Raw genomic sequence first — 17,343 nt, 5'->3', positions numbered from 1 at the left:
GAAAAAGAGAAAAGGAGACGGAGGAGATAAACTGAGGAAGAGAGAGTTGGGGACAGAAGATAGTGGACAGTCGTTGCTAGTCGTTGGACAAAGTAAGACGTGAAAAAAATAGAAAGTGTTATAAAAACGAAAAGGAAAACCTGGCCACGCGGTAGCCTAGTCGCTTGTTTAAGCCTCAACAGGGATTCAGCCTTAAATTCCGGCCCACGCGGCATTTCAAGCAAGCCGAAGCTATTTATTCGGGGAACCCTGGCCGCCCGACCAATCCGCAGCCGTGGGTTATTTTCCAGCGAGCCTCAGGAGGGGAGTTCGCCGCACCGTGTTTCGGCTATCCGGTCGTCTGATTAAGTCGCCGCAGTGTGTTCTGGCCTATAGACAGCTTGTGGATCTAGGCCCGAAAATCCCGGCCACTCAGTCGCCCTTCAAACCCCTGCAGTGCTCCAGCAGCCGTACTTTTGGCTCGAAGCGGCGTCCCCACCAAACCGGATCAAAATCTTCCGGCCACTCCGGCCGTCCGATCGAGCCGCAGCCGTGAGTTCCGGTTCATCGACAGCACGAGGAACCCATACCAGTCAATCCGGCTACCAGGTTATCCGTTCAAGTTCCGGCAGTAGAGGACGACCCTGTCAGGTTGCAGCCGCACTTTCTGGCTCGAAGCGGCGTCCACACCAAACCGGATCAAAATCTTCCGGCCGTCCGATCGAGCCGCAGCCGTGAGTTCCGGTTCATCGACAGCCCGAGGAATCCACACCAGTCATTCCAGCTACCAGGTTACCCGGTCCACTTCCAGCAATACAGAGCCAGCAGAGCTTTCCGGCCCACACGACGACTGAGCAGGTCGTCCCATCAAGCATCCGTCGCAACATTACGACGACCCGTTGGACCATAGTTGCCAACTGAACCGTTTTCCGATCTCCTCCTCCTCTGGTGCTTCTACCAGCGACGACGTTTGCTCCAGCACCAAAGGTATGTCGTGCACAATTGCCACCTCGCATGATGAGCCCCAACCCACCGATCGGCCGCAACGATCCTTATCCTAAAACTAACCCCAAACCTTCCCATTGAAAAAAAAACAATAAATTTCTAAGTAAAATGTACCAATTCCTCTTTTAATTTCTACAAGTGCATGCATGTCCATTGGGTTTCTTAGTGTCCGCTTCGATTTACCAGTGAGTCACCTAAGCAGGAAAGAGTCGACCCTGAGAAGTTGTTTGAGCTGGCATAGGGCGTTTGGACGTCCACTCTAAAGACGCGTGGACGTCACGAAGAGTTACAAGGTAGACAAATTCCTCGACCACCTCGAAGGTATCCCCGTCTATCGTAACACTGCTTCCCAGGCGGGCCCTGTCGCGCTCGGTTCCGCCCACAAGCATGTACTTTGTCTTTGACGCATTCACCACCAGTCCAACTTTTGTTGCTTCACGTTTCAGGCGGGTGTACAGTTCTGCCACCTTTGCAAATGTTCGGCCGACAATGTCCATGTCATCCGCGAAGCAAATAAATTGACTGGATCTGTTGAAAATCGTACCCCGGCTGTTACACCCGGCTCTCCGCATGACACCTTCTAGCGCAATGTTGAACAACAGGCACGAAAGTCCATCACCTTGTCTTAGTCCCCGGCGCGATTCGAACGAACTGGAGTGTTCGCCCGAAACATTCACACAGTTTTGCACACCATCCACCGTTGCTTTGATCAGTCTGGTAAGCTTCCCAGGGAAGCTGTTCTCGTCCATAATATTCCATAGCTCTACGCGGTCTATACTGTCGTATGCCGCCTTGAAATCAACGAACAGATGGTGCGTTGGGACCTGGTATTCACGGCATTTTTGAAGGATTTGCCGTACAGTAAAGATCTGGTCTGTTGTCGAGCGGCCGTTCGATCTATAGTATTACTAATTCATGGCTTACTATTCTAACATCCCCCTCTTAAACATGAATTTGAATAACTCCTAGGGCTTCAATAGCTTCCAAAAACTTCCGTCCTGGATCGGTTTTGTAAAGACGTCCGCATTTTGTTGATTAGATTCTACGTGTTGCAGTAGAACAGTTTTCATCTCAACTTGTTCCCTCACGAAGTGATGTCGCAAGTCGATGTGCTTACTGCGGGGGGAATATCCTTATTTCTTTTTCTGCCAAGAAAATCGCACTGCGATTGTCACAGCTTATTTTCACTGGTAGTTGAACACCAAACAACTCGTTCCGGAAACCCCGCCACCACAATGCTTCTTGTGTTGCAGCGGATGTAGCCATATATTCCGCTTCAGTGGTCGATGGCGCAACGGTTTGTTGCTTACGACAGCTCCATGATATCGATCCACCAGCTAGCTGAAAAACGTAGCCAGTAATAGAACGCCTTGAATCGGGGTTGTTACCCCAATCAGCATCACTAAATCCTTCGAACGCTCTATCTCGTCTCGTATAAACAAGTTTCATTAACTTTGTTCCTTTCAGGTATCGTAAGATCCTCTTGGCCGCCGTCCAGTGCGCTTCTCCAGGATCATTGATAAAGCTGCTTACGGAGTTCACGGCATACACAATATCAGGCCGAGTACATTGCGCCACAAATTGAAGGCCTCCTACCAACTCTCGAAACGGTACAGATGCCATTCGCTGCTTATCGCTATCATTTTCCGGACACATTTTCTTCGTCAATCGCTGGTTTCCATCGAATGGTGTTGACACCGCATTGCAATCGACCATATTGAAACGCTCCAAAAATTCTGTTGGTCCAACATGATAGCGTCATTATCATGGGTGATTCGCATACCCAAAACATATTCTGCTTCTCCAAGATCCTTCATGTTAAACTTCGACATAAGCTGTTCTCTGACATGTTCTACCCTTTTTGGTACATTGGAAAATATCAAAAAATCATCAACGTAGACGGCAATGATTATGACGTTATCACCATCGACTTTGAAGTATACACATGGATCAAAATTGGAACGCTTCAGACCGATTTTATTCAATTCCGAATCCAGTTTCCCGTTCCATACTCGGCTGGCCTGCTTCAGACCGTATAGTGCCTTCCGCAAACGACACACTTTCCTTGGATACTTCTCGTCCACAAACCCTTCGGGCTGCTCCATACATATTTCCTCATCCGTTAAATTGCCTTGAAGGAAGGCACTGACTGCATCCAGCTGGTGAATGCTGAGGTTCATTTGGGCAGCTAACGCTATCACGTAACGGAGACAGGCATATCTCACCACCGGAGAATATGTCTCATTGTAGTCGATACCTCGCACCTGCGAAAAGCCCATGATGAATAATCGAGCTTTATAACGGTCAGCATTTGTCTTCATTTTGAAGACCCACTTGCACTTTAGCGCTTTTCGTTCTTGTGGAAGATTGGTCAGTTCCCATGTGTTGTTACTCTTCAGAGATTCGTACTCCTCTGCCATTGCTTCCTGCTATTGCTATCGATTGCTGCATTTTATAGCTTCGACGTATGATTGTGGCTCAACGATTACCTTTAGACGCGTAATACTTTGAGGGAGAATACTGCAAGTCATGTCAATATACTTGCCTGGATGTAAGCGCTCCCTTGCGCTGCGCCTGACCACACTTGGTGGATCCTCTTGTTGCGGAGGGAGCGCAGGAGATGAAAATGTAAAAATTGATTCATTTGCACTGCTATAGTCCGTTTCAACAATGCTGCCTTCAATGCTTGATTCGTCTTCACTGATAAATTCATTGTCAGTGTTCCGTTCTGATGGATTACACAAAAAGATATTTTAGTTACTAGATAAAGATTGTCGCTACTGTTCCCTTTGTTCTGCTGTCCGAAACATGTGTGGTACATACCTGTCAAATCGTATGGATTTTCCTTCTTTGACATTTAGCTCCCCTATCCTCGCCAGCAAAAGATGTTCCGGACAGCGGCGACAGCGACAATCTTTATCTAGTAACTAAAATATCTTTTATTACACACTATTTCTTCTCCGACTTGATCGTGATTAATTGGATCATTGCATTCAAACTGCATCCATCTGATGTTGGCCTTACCGCTAGATTCAGCTTGAACTGGAATCTCTGCTTCCTCTGATAAGAAGATGACATCTCGACTAACTATAACTTTCTTCGTCCGCTGAACGTAGACTCGTAAACCCTTTGCCTGAACTGCGTATCCGACGAAGATTCCCGGTTCAGATTTTGAATCCCATTTCTGCCGTCTGACTTTCGGAATATAGCACATAACTTTCGCACCAAAAACTCGCAGTCCTGAAAGGCCTGGTTTCTTGCCGCTGAACTTTTCTTCCAGAGTCACAGTTAGCCCTTTTGTCGGCGAACGGTTCATCAAATGAACCGCCGTTCATCCGCTTCCGCTCAGCCAGGCCATTTCGTTCTGGATTATAGGGTGCCGTCAAGGATGTTAACGATCATTCAGTAATTTGCGTTCGATCATTTAGTAGTTTGTCAATAACACATTCCAGAAGCTGAATTTCAAAATATGTTGTATGGTGGACTTCTAGTGCGAAGGTTTTTCTACAACTCTGCCTAATGGTTCGCTGTTTAAATTCCACTAGTAACGGAGTTATAGCTATAGTTTCAGTAACTTATAGACTGAATGATAACAAAATTCCAATCATTTAGTTTAAGTTACTGCAACTAGCGCTCTAACTCCGTTATTAGTTGAATTCTAATAACGAACCATTAGGCAAAGTTGTAGAAAAACCTTCGCACTAGAAGTACACCATACAACATATTTTAAAATTCAGCTTCTGGAATGTGTTATTAACAAACTGCTTAGGGTCTGTCTCAATTGGATAATTAAACTGAAATTAAACTTAAAAGTGACATTTCAATAATTATCAAATAACCCTGCTCGCAGTGCAAGATTACTTTTGACAGATATCGAATCATTTTTCATCGATGTCCTATTGGAATTGCTGGGTAGCACCAGCCATTCTTATAACGGGGTGATTTTTTAATTTTCGAACTGTCACTTTTAAGTTTAATTCTCCAAATGAGACAGACCCTTAGGATCTGTCTCATTTAGAGAATTAAACATAAAAGTGACAGTTCGGAAAATAAAAAAAATCACCCGGTCATAAGAATGGTTGATGCTACCCAGTATCTCCAATAAGAAATCGATAAAAAAAGATTCGATATCTGTCAAGTAATCTTGCTCTGCGAGCAGGGTTATTTGGTAATTATTGAAATGTCACTTTTAAGTTTAATTTCAGTTTAATTATCCAATTGAGACAGACCCTTAATGATCGAACGCAAATTAGGGTTCATTCACAAATTACATAACGCCAAAATGGAGCATTTTCAGCCCCCACCCACCCCCTCGTAACGTGTTTTGTATGGAAGGGTTCTAAAATTTGTATAGGCCGTAACGCTCGGCCAGACACCCTCCCACCCCCTAAAACGTTATGCAATTTGTAAATGGGCCCTTACTGAATGATCGTTAACATCCTTGGGTGCCGTTGTTTCATGGTGTATTCCGGAATTGCACAAGAAACGTTCCACGTTCACGTACTCCAGCCAGAGGCGCGGTCACGTTCCGAGACGTGGGTAGGACAAAAACTTGTAAGACTCTAATGTTGTGGCCCCGGAATCGCTCAGTTCCAGAAGAGAACTGGCCTAAACCCCTAGCTGCTGGTCTAGCCACGGCAGCCGTTTGGGGTGGGCTCAAAAGGCCTCTTTTGTTCCGGGTCTCAGGGTGTCAGGTGCGGGGAGGCTTTCGGGAGCGTGAAGACAACCGAATAATTTAATTTCAATTGAGAGGCGTTTATTCATGCAAATTGCAAACATTCACTTACGGGTGATTAGTTGGCTTCCAAATTATCGATGGCTGGCGGCTGGTCGCACGATGAGTCAGCCAAAGCGGTGGCTAGGTATCGAGGTGGCCAACGGATTGCCGAGCGGAAGGGCAAATCGGCGGGAGGTCGATCGATGAAGCGATGCAGGGGGCGGTCGATGAAGAGGCCGATGAAGCCAACGAGCGAGTGGCTAGCTATCGAGGTGGCCAACGGATTGCCGAGCGGAAGGGCAAATCGGCGGGAGGTCGATCGATGGAGCGGTGCAGGGTGCGGTCGATGGAGATGCCGATGTAGCCAACGAGCGAGTGGCTAGGTGGCCGACGGGCGGTCGGACGATGCGGCAACCGATGAGTGGCTTGGCGGTGATGCGGCTGGCGATCAAGATATCTTCAGGTGGCCGGACGACGATGTAGTCGACACTTTTCCGGATAGTGATGCCGCTAACGGACTGCGAGGCGACAACGTGGCTCGCGGTAGGCTTGAAACAATGGGCCGACCGATGGTAAGACAATCGTGCGGCCGCAGAGAATCAGGCGATAACGCAGCGCACTAGTGGCCGTTAGGTGTGGGGCCGGACGATGATGCGGTCTACAAATCCCCCGTCGGGTGGCCAGGTGTCACGACAATGCCTACGGGCTGCCGTTTAACCGCGTGATGGGTGGGATGCCGGGTGGTAGGGTTACCACCAGGTGGATCCACAATCGAATTGTTCGATGATCCAGACGGGTGATGTCGGTTGGATGGAGTAGTTTCCTCGGGCGTCTACCCAAGATGGCACCTCTGTGCTGCTGAATATAAAAACCACACGATTCACACCGAACAAGCTCCTTACACCGAGCCACAAATCCAACTGCCTCTTTATCTCATCGGCTTCGTTCACCCACCGTCTGACTTGGTCACTCATCTCCCCAAGGAAAGCGCGCGTTCTATACTTCCTGCTTTCAATCAAACCTTCGCTGTGGTCGAGATCGCTCATTGTCTGGTATGCGTTTAATCCACCCACCGTGTAAATTTGAAATCGCCGTTAAAGCTATAGCAATTTGTCTTCACGCTTGAATGGATTTAATATATATCTAATTAAATGTTACCCGCCGGTAACAAACTGAATTTCAAGGACTTTCCGGAGATCCTCTCAGATTTCAAAAGATTTTTTCGGACATCCTCGGATAAGTTATAAAACTCGCTATGACTATTAAGACAATCATTACACTTCCAGAGTTCGTAGTTCATTTCCTAGAAGCATGTCTTCTTCTTTATGAATTTTCAGAAGTGGTTATGGATTTCATTTTTTATTCGCTCAATCGATTGTATATTTTATTTAAGGTCAACTTCTCCAAAGAACCCTTATTTTTTGACGCCTCTAAGTATTTAAAAAATTTAAAACAAAAAAACTCTTTTTCGGCTTTTGTTTTCGATTTTTAAAATTGTTAGAGGCTTAAAAAAATATGGGTTCCTTAGAAAAGTTAACCTTAAATAAGCCAAAGAAACGATTGAGACAATGAAACGAGATGCAACTTTTGACGGGAAAGGTCAATTATCAGTAGCTTCTAGGAATTTGAACCTTTAGCAATCTCCAGAAACATCGCTATGGTCTACCAGTAAAGCTTATGATCGTCCAAGAATTTTTCAGAGTGTTCAGTACTATTTACGGGTTTTTAGAAATCTTAAACATAACTATACTCCAAATTTCCTCAAAGACTTGCTGTCACACATCCGAATGTGCTACAATCATTATAAACTAGTTCATATTTGCATATCTTTTGTTTAGTTTAACTTCCGGAGATGAGCTCGGCAGTCTAGTGACTACCGCTTCTGCCTTATAGACAGGAGGTCTGCTGGAGAATACATCACATAATGTGGCATAGACTACATCACTTTTCTAAGTGAATCCTTGATCTATACTTCTGTGGCAGAGGTATTCTCGGTCTCTAGTAGCATAAAAAACTACACACTAACATTTCTCGCCTTTCCCAACTGACTGGCGCCATTATTGATTTATATTTGAGCGCTCTGAAACGTGTATATCCAGAATAGGTGGTAAATCTCAACCTTTATTCACTTGGATCGTAGCGTTCTGATAAGTCACGGAGAAGATACCATTGACAAGTATATAGTCAGTCTAGGCTAAGCTACACGGTTAGATCAGACAACCCAAAATGAAGTTCAAACAACTCAAAATTAAGTTCATTTCACTTAATTTGGACCTTTGGTGGGGGAAGCCAATTTTGAGTTGGATGGCCCAACTCGGATTTGAGTAGTTTCCGTTTGATCCCGTGTGAAAAAGTACCTAAATATTAAATAGTTTCCACCTAATGTTAAGTTTAAATAGGTTTAAACAACCTAAATTTGAGTTCAACCCCTTTAACCTAGCGTTGGCTTCCCCCATCGAACTGCTATCGTTGGGTGGTTTTCTTTCTCTGTTTTTGACATCAAAGGATGGAATGAAAGAGATGCCAGATCGAAAACAACTCAAAATTTGGGTTGTTTGATCTACCCGTGTATTTAGCTATATCCTCGTTTAGATATTCAACTTTTGTTTAATTCACCTTTCTCTCTGTCAACTATTATAAAATTTCAGACATTCTCTGAGCCTCCCTGAACTAGCATAAATAATAACGTACTTCCAAAAAAAACTCAACAATTTTATGGAAGAGCAGCACTATAAGAAACTTCAAGACTTCTTCGAAAATCTCAAAACATAAATGAAACTTTTTGGAATAGAAAGAATTCCTCACATATTCTGAGGTGCTTATCGCAAAAGAGTTCCCCTTTACAATCCCCGAAACCTCCTCGATTGTCAGTTTAGCCTCTGATAAACTATCAAACATCTGATTAAATTTGGTATTTTCTTACCATAGTGCCATAATCATGGGTAGGACAATGCTTCGACTGTCCTACCCAGGTATTTTCATGCGTAGGACATGTCCTACTTGTCCCACCCACTCCCGGCGCCCAGACCATTATCCCTTCGAAGCCGCTTGATTAGCTTCCCAGTTTGATTCTCAGCATATACTTTAAAATTCTTGAAACAGTCCAAAACTTGCTTCTTCGATTTGAGGAAATAGATGAACACCTTCCTGCTGGCGTCGTCTATAAACGTTAAAAAGTATCTACTTTCGCCTATCGATGCATTCTCCATGGGTCCGCATAAATCTGAATGTATCAGTTCCAGAACTTCGCTTGCCCTTGTGCCTTTATTCTTGAATGGTTGACGATGATGTTTTCCTTTTAGGCAAATGGTACACGGGGGAATAATCTCATCACGGAAACGAATACCATCAGCCATACCACGCAGTTGTTGAAGACTTTGATGACTTAAGGTGGTTATACAACAAAGCCACAAATCGGCCATCTTGGAAGCCACGTGCTTTTTCTGTTGATTTTTCAAGAGCACGAATTGAGAGAACCACAACGCCCATGGAGATGAAACATTCGTAGATCGTTTGCTTACTTATGCTAAACAATCGACTTTAATTTCTGCATTGTACGAACATTATTACGCTAGATTTGAACTTTTCATAATAGGAGTAGAAACCGTGTGGTGAATTTGAAATTCACCACTTGGCTTGATTGTATAATCACCTTAAATGGCCCATCCGTCGGTGCCACAACACCATATCATCTGTTTCCTTCGCTGCACATGTGATTTGTTCGTTAACCATGCATAGCTTGTATAGTCTATCTGCCTGTCATCCAACAGCGACCAGTTCAATGGTTTTTGATCGCACTTCACATGCATCCTTCGTGAATATTACTCGATATCCATTGCTGCATATTTTACCATGCATAGCGGACAGCAAGTTGAGCGCCAGGTCCGGAATGCACAGGACATTGTTCATTGTCAAACTGCTCGGATTACCTTCCACATTCGCCGTAAGCTTCACTGTTCCAGTTGCAATCACCGGAGATTCTGAAATGTTTGCCACCAGTGGCGCCGGGAGTGGGTGGGACAAGTAGGACATGTCCTACGCATGAAAATACCTGGGTAGGACAGTCGAAGCATTGTCCTACCCATGATTATGGCACTATGGTAAGAAAATACCAAATTTAATCAGATGTTTGATAGTTTATCAGAGGCTAAACTGACAATCGAGGAGGTTTCGGGGATTGTAAAGGGGAACTCTTTTGCGATAAGCACCTCAGAATATGTGAGGAATTCTTTCTATTCCAAAAAGTTTCATTTATGTTTTGAGATTTTCGAAGAAGTCTTGAAGTTTCTTATAGTGCTGCTCTTCCATAAAATTGTTGAATTTTTTTGGGAAGTACGTTATTATTTATGCTAGTTCAGGGAGGCTCAGAGAATGTCTGAAATTTTATAATAGTTGACAGAGAGAAAGGTGAATTAAACAAAAGTTGAATATCTAAACGAGGATATAGCTAAATATAGCTTAGCCTAGACTGACTATATACTTGTCAATGGTATCTTCTCCGTGACTTATCAGAACGCTACGATCCAAGTGAATAAAGGTTGAGATTTACCACCTATTCTGGATATACACGTTTCAGAGCGCTCAAATATAAATCAATAATGGCGCCAGTCAGTTGGGAAAGGCGAGAAATGTTAGTGTGTAGTTTTTTATGCTACTAGAGACCGAGAATACTTCTGCCACAGAAGTACAGATCAAGGATTCACTTAGAAAAGTGATGTAGTCTATGCCACATTATGTGATGTATTCTCCAGCAGACCTATAAGGCAGAAGCGGTAGTCACTAGACTGCCGAGCTCATCTCCGGAAGTTAAACTAAACAAAAGCTATGCAAATATGAACTAGTTTATAATGACTGTAGCACATTCGGATGTGTGACAGCAAGTCTTTGAGGAAATTTGGAGTATAGTTATGTTTAAGATTTCTAAAAACCCGTAAATAGTACTGAACACTCTGAAAAATTCTTGGACGATCATAAGCTTTACTGGTAGACCATAGCGATGTTTCTGGAGATTGCAAAAGGTTCAAATTGCTAGAAGCTACTGATAATTGACCTTTCCCGTCAAAAGTTGCATCTCGTTTCATTGTCTCAATCGTTTCTTTGGCTTATTTAAGGTTAACTTTTCTAAGGAACCCTTTTTTATTAAGCCTTTAACAATTTAAAAAATCGAAAACAAAAGCCGAAAAAGTGTTTTTTTTTTTAATTTTTAAATACTTAGAGGCGTCAAAAAATAAGGGTTCTTTGGAGAAGTTGACCTTAAATAAAATATACAATCGATTGAGCGAATAAAAAATGAAATCCATAACCACTTCTGAAAATTCATAAAGAAGAAGACATGCTTCTAGGAAATGAACTACGAACTCTGGAAGTGTAATGATTGTCTTAATAGTCATAGCGAGTTTTATAACTTATCCGAGGATGTCCGAAAAAATCTTTTGAAATCTGAGAGGATCTCCGGAAAGTCCTTGAAATTCAGTTTTTGTCCTACCCACGTCTCGGAACGTGACCGCGCCTCTGTTTGCCACGTTGATATGCTTCGAAACTGTAGTAACTCCTTCTAACATAATTTTATCGTGACACATGTGGAACGTTGCTCCTGAGTCGAAAATCCACGCATTGCTTGCACTCGCGTGATTATCACGTACACTGAATCCTGCTTGCTTACATGTTTTCTTTTCCTTCCTGTCACTCGCTTCTCGCTTCTTATGCGTAGTGTCTCAACCGCCTGCATTTGAAACATTTCGCTGATACTTTCTCCTTGGATTTGGACTTGTTTGGTTGACTGAAAAATTCCCTGCCACAGGAACTGGATTTGACCACACTACTCATCTTCACGTCTTGGACGATTTTAACTTTAACAGCATCTGCAGTTATCCGGGTCCCAGACGCCTCCAGGCCCATTATCATGGGTTCGTATACACTTAAAATAAATCGCCGAATTCGGTAAAATTTTACCGAAATCTCAACAGCAGAACTGTTCGGTAAATAATTTGACTGATTTTCGGTTATTTTGACAGTTGAACAATGGAAAAAATTACAAAAAATCTGTAAAATAATTACCGAACAGATCAGCTGTTGAGATTTCGGTAAAATTTACCGAATACTGTAAAATGAGTTAAGTGTGTACATCTCTGGTAGACCCATTAGAAGAAGATTCGTCAACCACGTGTCGTCAACCTTGAACCCAACTTCAGAGAGCTTGTGGCTTGTGGACATCATTTAGCTTACATACTCCTCCACGGAACTGCACTCTGCTAGCCGTATGCTTGTTAGTGTCCGCAGTAAGCCAATTCGACGGGTCATACGGGTCATCTTGAAAAGCATTTTTCAAATTTGTCCACGCCACCTTTGCGGTTTCTGTGCTCTGCACCAGACTGTAATATACTGGCTCAATACTGAGGCAGATGATTGCAAGTGGTCGAAGCGAAACTGCATCTGCAGGATCTTCCGCTTCCCGAGTTACGGCTGTAGTGTTAGAAGTAAAGCATTAAAGAAATGATCAAACCAAAAGTCCAATGCTCCTTCACGTATAATGAGCATCTTTGTTGCAAAGGCCCACGAGCTGTAATTTTCTCTTCCTCGAAGCCGTTCTGTTGCTGGTAAAGAAACCCCACTTCCGCCTGGAACATTTTCGACTCCATTTCTTGATGAGATGACGCCTTCACCGCCAACTCCATTCGAATTTCGATTTCTTGGCATTTTTTGGCTTCAGACACTTCACAAACTATGCAGACTTTGCAGACCGACAAAAAATGTGCTTCTGTTTATCCGTTGCTATGGGCAACGTGACTGGGCCTCATAACCTAATAGAAATGAAACACGTCTGGCTCATAGCTAATAAGGTTTTTTTTTTATTCGACCTATCTTCTTCTTCTTTCTATTGGCATTACATCCCCACACTGGGACAGAGCCGCCTCGCAGCTTAGTGTTTATTAAGCACTTCCACAGTTATTAACCGCGAGGTTTCTAAGCCAGGTTACCATTTTTGCATTCGTATATCATGAGGCTAACACGATGATACTTTTATGCCCAGGAAAGTCGAGACAATTTCCAGTCCGAAAATTGCCTAGACCGGCAACGGGAATCGAACCCAGCCACCCTAAGCATGGTCTTGCTTTGTAACCGCGCGTCTTACCGCACGGCTAAGGAGGGCCCCATTCGATTTATAGTATTACTAATTCATGGCTTACTATTCTAACAGTCTCATGTACGTCACCAAGTGGCTTCATGAAATCTAAATTTGCTTTAATCAAAATCAATGCTCGCAGGATTTCAAAACTTTCTAGATCGCAAATTTCCGTTGGTCTTCCATACGCGCCTTGTAGTTTCACAAACTTATACATTTACAATACATTTTTTCGGCCACCTTCCAGACACGGCTTATAGTTTTCTAAACCACAAATTATTTTTCCAGCGGTCTTTCAGACGCGCCACCACAAACCATTTTTCGACGGTCTTCGAGACGCGTCTTGTGATTTTGCAAACCACAAACCATTTCCGACGGTCTTCGAGACGCGTCTTGTGATTTTGCAAACTGAAATATATCACTCGTCAGTCGTCACAATTTAACCACTTGAATTCAACTCACCTCATGAAATCAGCGACAGGATCCAAAAATAGACTGGCAGGATCGCCAAAATGTGGGGACCTAAATGGCCGGAACGAAGTTATGACAGCGACTTTCCGTGAATGTGTGTGCACGCTGCGAAGGTCTGACTATAGACTATAGAAGGGGGCAAAATCATGACTTGCTGCTGATGTGTGAATCTATTAACACACGCTGAAGGCATTTTACTCAAACCCCACACTCCCAGCTGGGCATAAACCAGTTAGGTGCAAATAGATTTACAAGGTGAAACGGAATGCTGCCGGCGACACTGTAAAATACAAGGCTCGTCTAGTTGCCCCAAGGTTTCTGTCAAAAGTAACGGCAGGACTATGACAAGATCTTCGCTCCAACGAACGAACACTCCTGGCCAGAGGCGCCGTCACGTTCAGAGACGTGGGTAGGACAAACTGTAATATCAAATCTATTGAATACTTTTAGAGACTTTCCGAAGATCCCCTAGACATTTTTAGAGATTTTTTCGGACATCCCCAGAAAAGTTATAAATTCCCTGTTAAGACAGTATTTAGATTTTATAAAATATTTGATGGTCTCAAGCAATTGTCACTAACTTCTAAGGACTCGAACCCTTAGAAATATTCGGAAAGAGCTACGATCTATCAGTGAAGCTTATGATCGTCAAAAAATCTCCAAGGGAGTTCAGTACTATTTGCAGTTTTCCAGTTTTCTTTTTAACTTCTAAGATTTTATGCAAACGTATTATTTGTGATTCCTGCAGATTCCAATACACTCTTAGAAACTTTCAACATTTTTCTCTCTCGTAGGCTTACTACCAGACATCCGCATGGGCTACAATCATTATAAAATGTTTCATATTTGCATATTTCTGCGATTGTTCTCTCATATTTTTGCTTCTTTTCTCAACTTTTGGAGACGAGCTCGGCAGTCTATTGACTACCGCTTCTGCCTTATAGACAGGAGGTTTAGCGAAAACTTAACAACTACATCACATAATGGGAAATAGGCTACATATTTTTTTAAGTGAATCCTCGATCCATACTTTTGGTCATCTACCTTATCAAGATAACTAAATTTCCTTTCCGTGCTAATGTTCGGATTCTGCGGTTTTCTCGGTCTCTACACAGAAAGAAAAATCATTATTGAAATTAAAAAAACCGTTGGTAAAAATGAAAAGTTGCGTTGGTTCTTTTTCGTAGAGAGGTGTGAATGTTCAAAATAAAAGTACGTAAACTTTTGCGTCAACCATGGTGCAAAAGTTGAATACCGTTCTTAAAATTAAAAGTTTGAACTTTTGAATAAAATTGTAGAACTGTCAAATAGAAATGATCATACATAGCTATAATAAGAGTGTAATAATTTTGCAAGAAAAGTCTGTCCAAAGAATGAACCTTCCAATCCATTACCCATCGATCTTTCCTTTTTCGTTGATATTAAATAATGAATGGTTTTTGTCTTGGTTTTTGCTTTGTTTATTTCATAATTTTATGCAGCATGTACAATTACGTAGCAGCTCCTAAAACTACTTTCAACGTCGCTCGTCAAGGACGTATTGTAGGAAATATTGCGCCTTACTTGGCGCCATAGATATTGTTTTCTGGAAACATGGGAAATCATCTCCGAAATGCCTGGAAATAAGATAGGGAATGGGAAACTATTTAATGGATGAAAAAATATGTAATATCTAAGAAAATCGTGTATAAATCAAGGTGAACATTTATTTATCCAAAATCGACCAACAGAGACAAAATGTGTATAATGGTTGATTTTTATACTTACCATTTCTCAAGAACTATGATGAACCGGAGAATTGCTGACAAACGATGTTGGAGGACCGTTTACCCATTCATGCTCCGACGAAAACACCATCTAAGCGACTGAAATCCCTGGTCTTCAAAGTTTGTCGAAGGTGATGGATAGAAAATTCCACCTCCATTTCCAATTCCCAGCTCCGGTGAAAGCACCATCTCAGTTCTGCAATGTTTCGGTTTCACGCTCACGGCATGTGAAGTTAAAAACAAAAATATGGCTCTCTCTTTTCATCGCACAGTGAATATTTTGTTGTCTTTCTTGCTTCATTCGACACTTCTACCGTTTTCACGATGAAAGTGCATACTTTTAAATTCACACGTAGACCCGACGAAAAATACTATTGAATAAAATATATTATTTTCAATGCGAAAGTTTTAACTCTCAATTTAAATAAAATATATCAATTTTTATGAAGAGAGTATAAGATATTTATTTACATCAATGTTCGTTTTCTGTGTGTAGTAGCAACAATAACCACACTAACATTTCTCTCCTTTCCCAACCGACTGGAACCGTATGTAGTGAATACCAACCTTTATTCACTTGGATTGTAGCACAATTTACACAAGTTATGACCAGTCACGGAGAAGCAACCATTGAAAAGAACAGTCAGGCTTAGCTGAGTTAAGCTAAGCTATATTCTTGTTTAAATATTCATCTTTTGATTACTTCACCTGTCAGTCTGTCAATTCTTATAAAATTTCAGAAATTCTCTGAGCCTCCCTGAACTAGCAGAAATAATTACGTACTTCCAGAAAATGTTCAACAAATATATGGAACAACAGAAACTATTAGAAACTTGAAGACTTCTTGGAAAATCTCAATACATCATTAAGAACTTTTTAAAATGGAAATAATTCTTCATAGACTCTAAGAAGTTTTTCGGAATAGATTTCTCCTTTACAATCCCGGAAACTTCCACGACTGTCAGTTTTACCACTGATTAACTGTGAAACGTTCAATGATATTTTTTAGATCTAGAAATTAAAACAGTATGGATAGTATTAGATCTTTTAGTCATCCATATGGTATTTTCTTACCATAATCATGGGTAGGACAATGCTTCGACTGTCCTACCCAGGTGTTTTCATGTGTATGACGTGTCCTACTTGTACCACCCACTCCTGGTGCCACTGCTCCTGGCTATTGCGACCAAACGGAATTTGATCTTGAAGTACTTTGATGTGAAGACTACATACCTGTACGGAAGGCTAGAGCTTTACATGCGACAACCGACTGGATCTGAGGTCGAAGGAAAGGAGAAGCAGGTATGTAGGCTGAAAAGAAGCATCTACGGGTTGAAACAGCCGGCTCGTTGCTAAAACCATAAGCTGCATGCCGTTCTCCAAAGGCTAAAGTTCAAGCAGATCCAGCTGAGTCTATACCAAGATTGTGAACGGGAAACGTGTGGAAGTTTATGATTTGAAAAATGTATTGGGGGTAACTACTTTCCTTCGATGGGACTCGAGCCCACGGCCCTCAGTAAGCTGGACTGGTGCTTTAACCAACTAAGCTACGGAGGATTTACGTCGGCCTTCGCTACTTAGCGGCTACTGAATAAGCTTAAGATTCCCAAATTGGACACATAGTCGAATTACTAACAATCCATTTGTCAAGCTAACACTTCCTCATTCGTATACCTAGTACACGTTCACATTAGAGGAGCGTAAGTATTTCGTCTGGCGGCTACTGTGTGCTATTTGCCAGTTTTTCGTCAAGCAACCGTATTGCGTAGGTAAGAGAAGGCAACTCAAGTTCAGTTTAATCAAAGTTAATTGCCTATGTTGAATATTAAACCACTCAACTAGGACATTAATTTACAATGTTCTGAAAACTCAGATGTGAATATGTACGAAGATTATGTGGAAGATTATGATTTGAAAAATGTATTGGAGGTAACAAACTAACAGTCGCTTTGGGGAGTCCTCTTGTTGGTACATGCAGATTTATAAAACAGTTTAACAGAGCCTATTGGCAAACCCCACCACATCCAAGGCATGCATCAGGGAAGTGGGAAAATTTCGATTAGTTCCGAAACGTGATGAACTTATTATTTATTTATTCAGACTAAGGCCGAAGTGGCCTGTGCGGTATATAAGAGTCTCCTCCATTCGGCTCGGTCCATGGCTACACGTCGCCAACCACGCAGTCTACGGAGGGTCCGCAAGTCATCTTCCACCTGATCGATCCACCTTGCCCGCTGCGCACCTCGCCTTCTTGTGCCCGTCGGATCGTTGTCGAGAACCAT

This window comes from Armigeres subalbatus, chromosome 3 (genome assembly GCF_024139115.2).
Source record: "Armigeres subalbatus isolate Guangzhou_Male chromosome 3, GZ_Asu_2, whole genome shotgun sequence".
Classification (NCBI taxonomy): Eukaryota; Metazoa; Arthropoda; class Insecta; order Diptera; family Culicidae; genus Armigeres; species Armigeres subalbatus.
Note: the sequence above shows the minus strand (reverse complement) of the source record.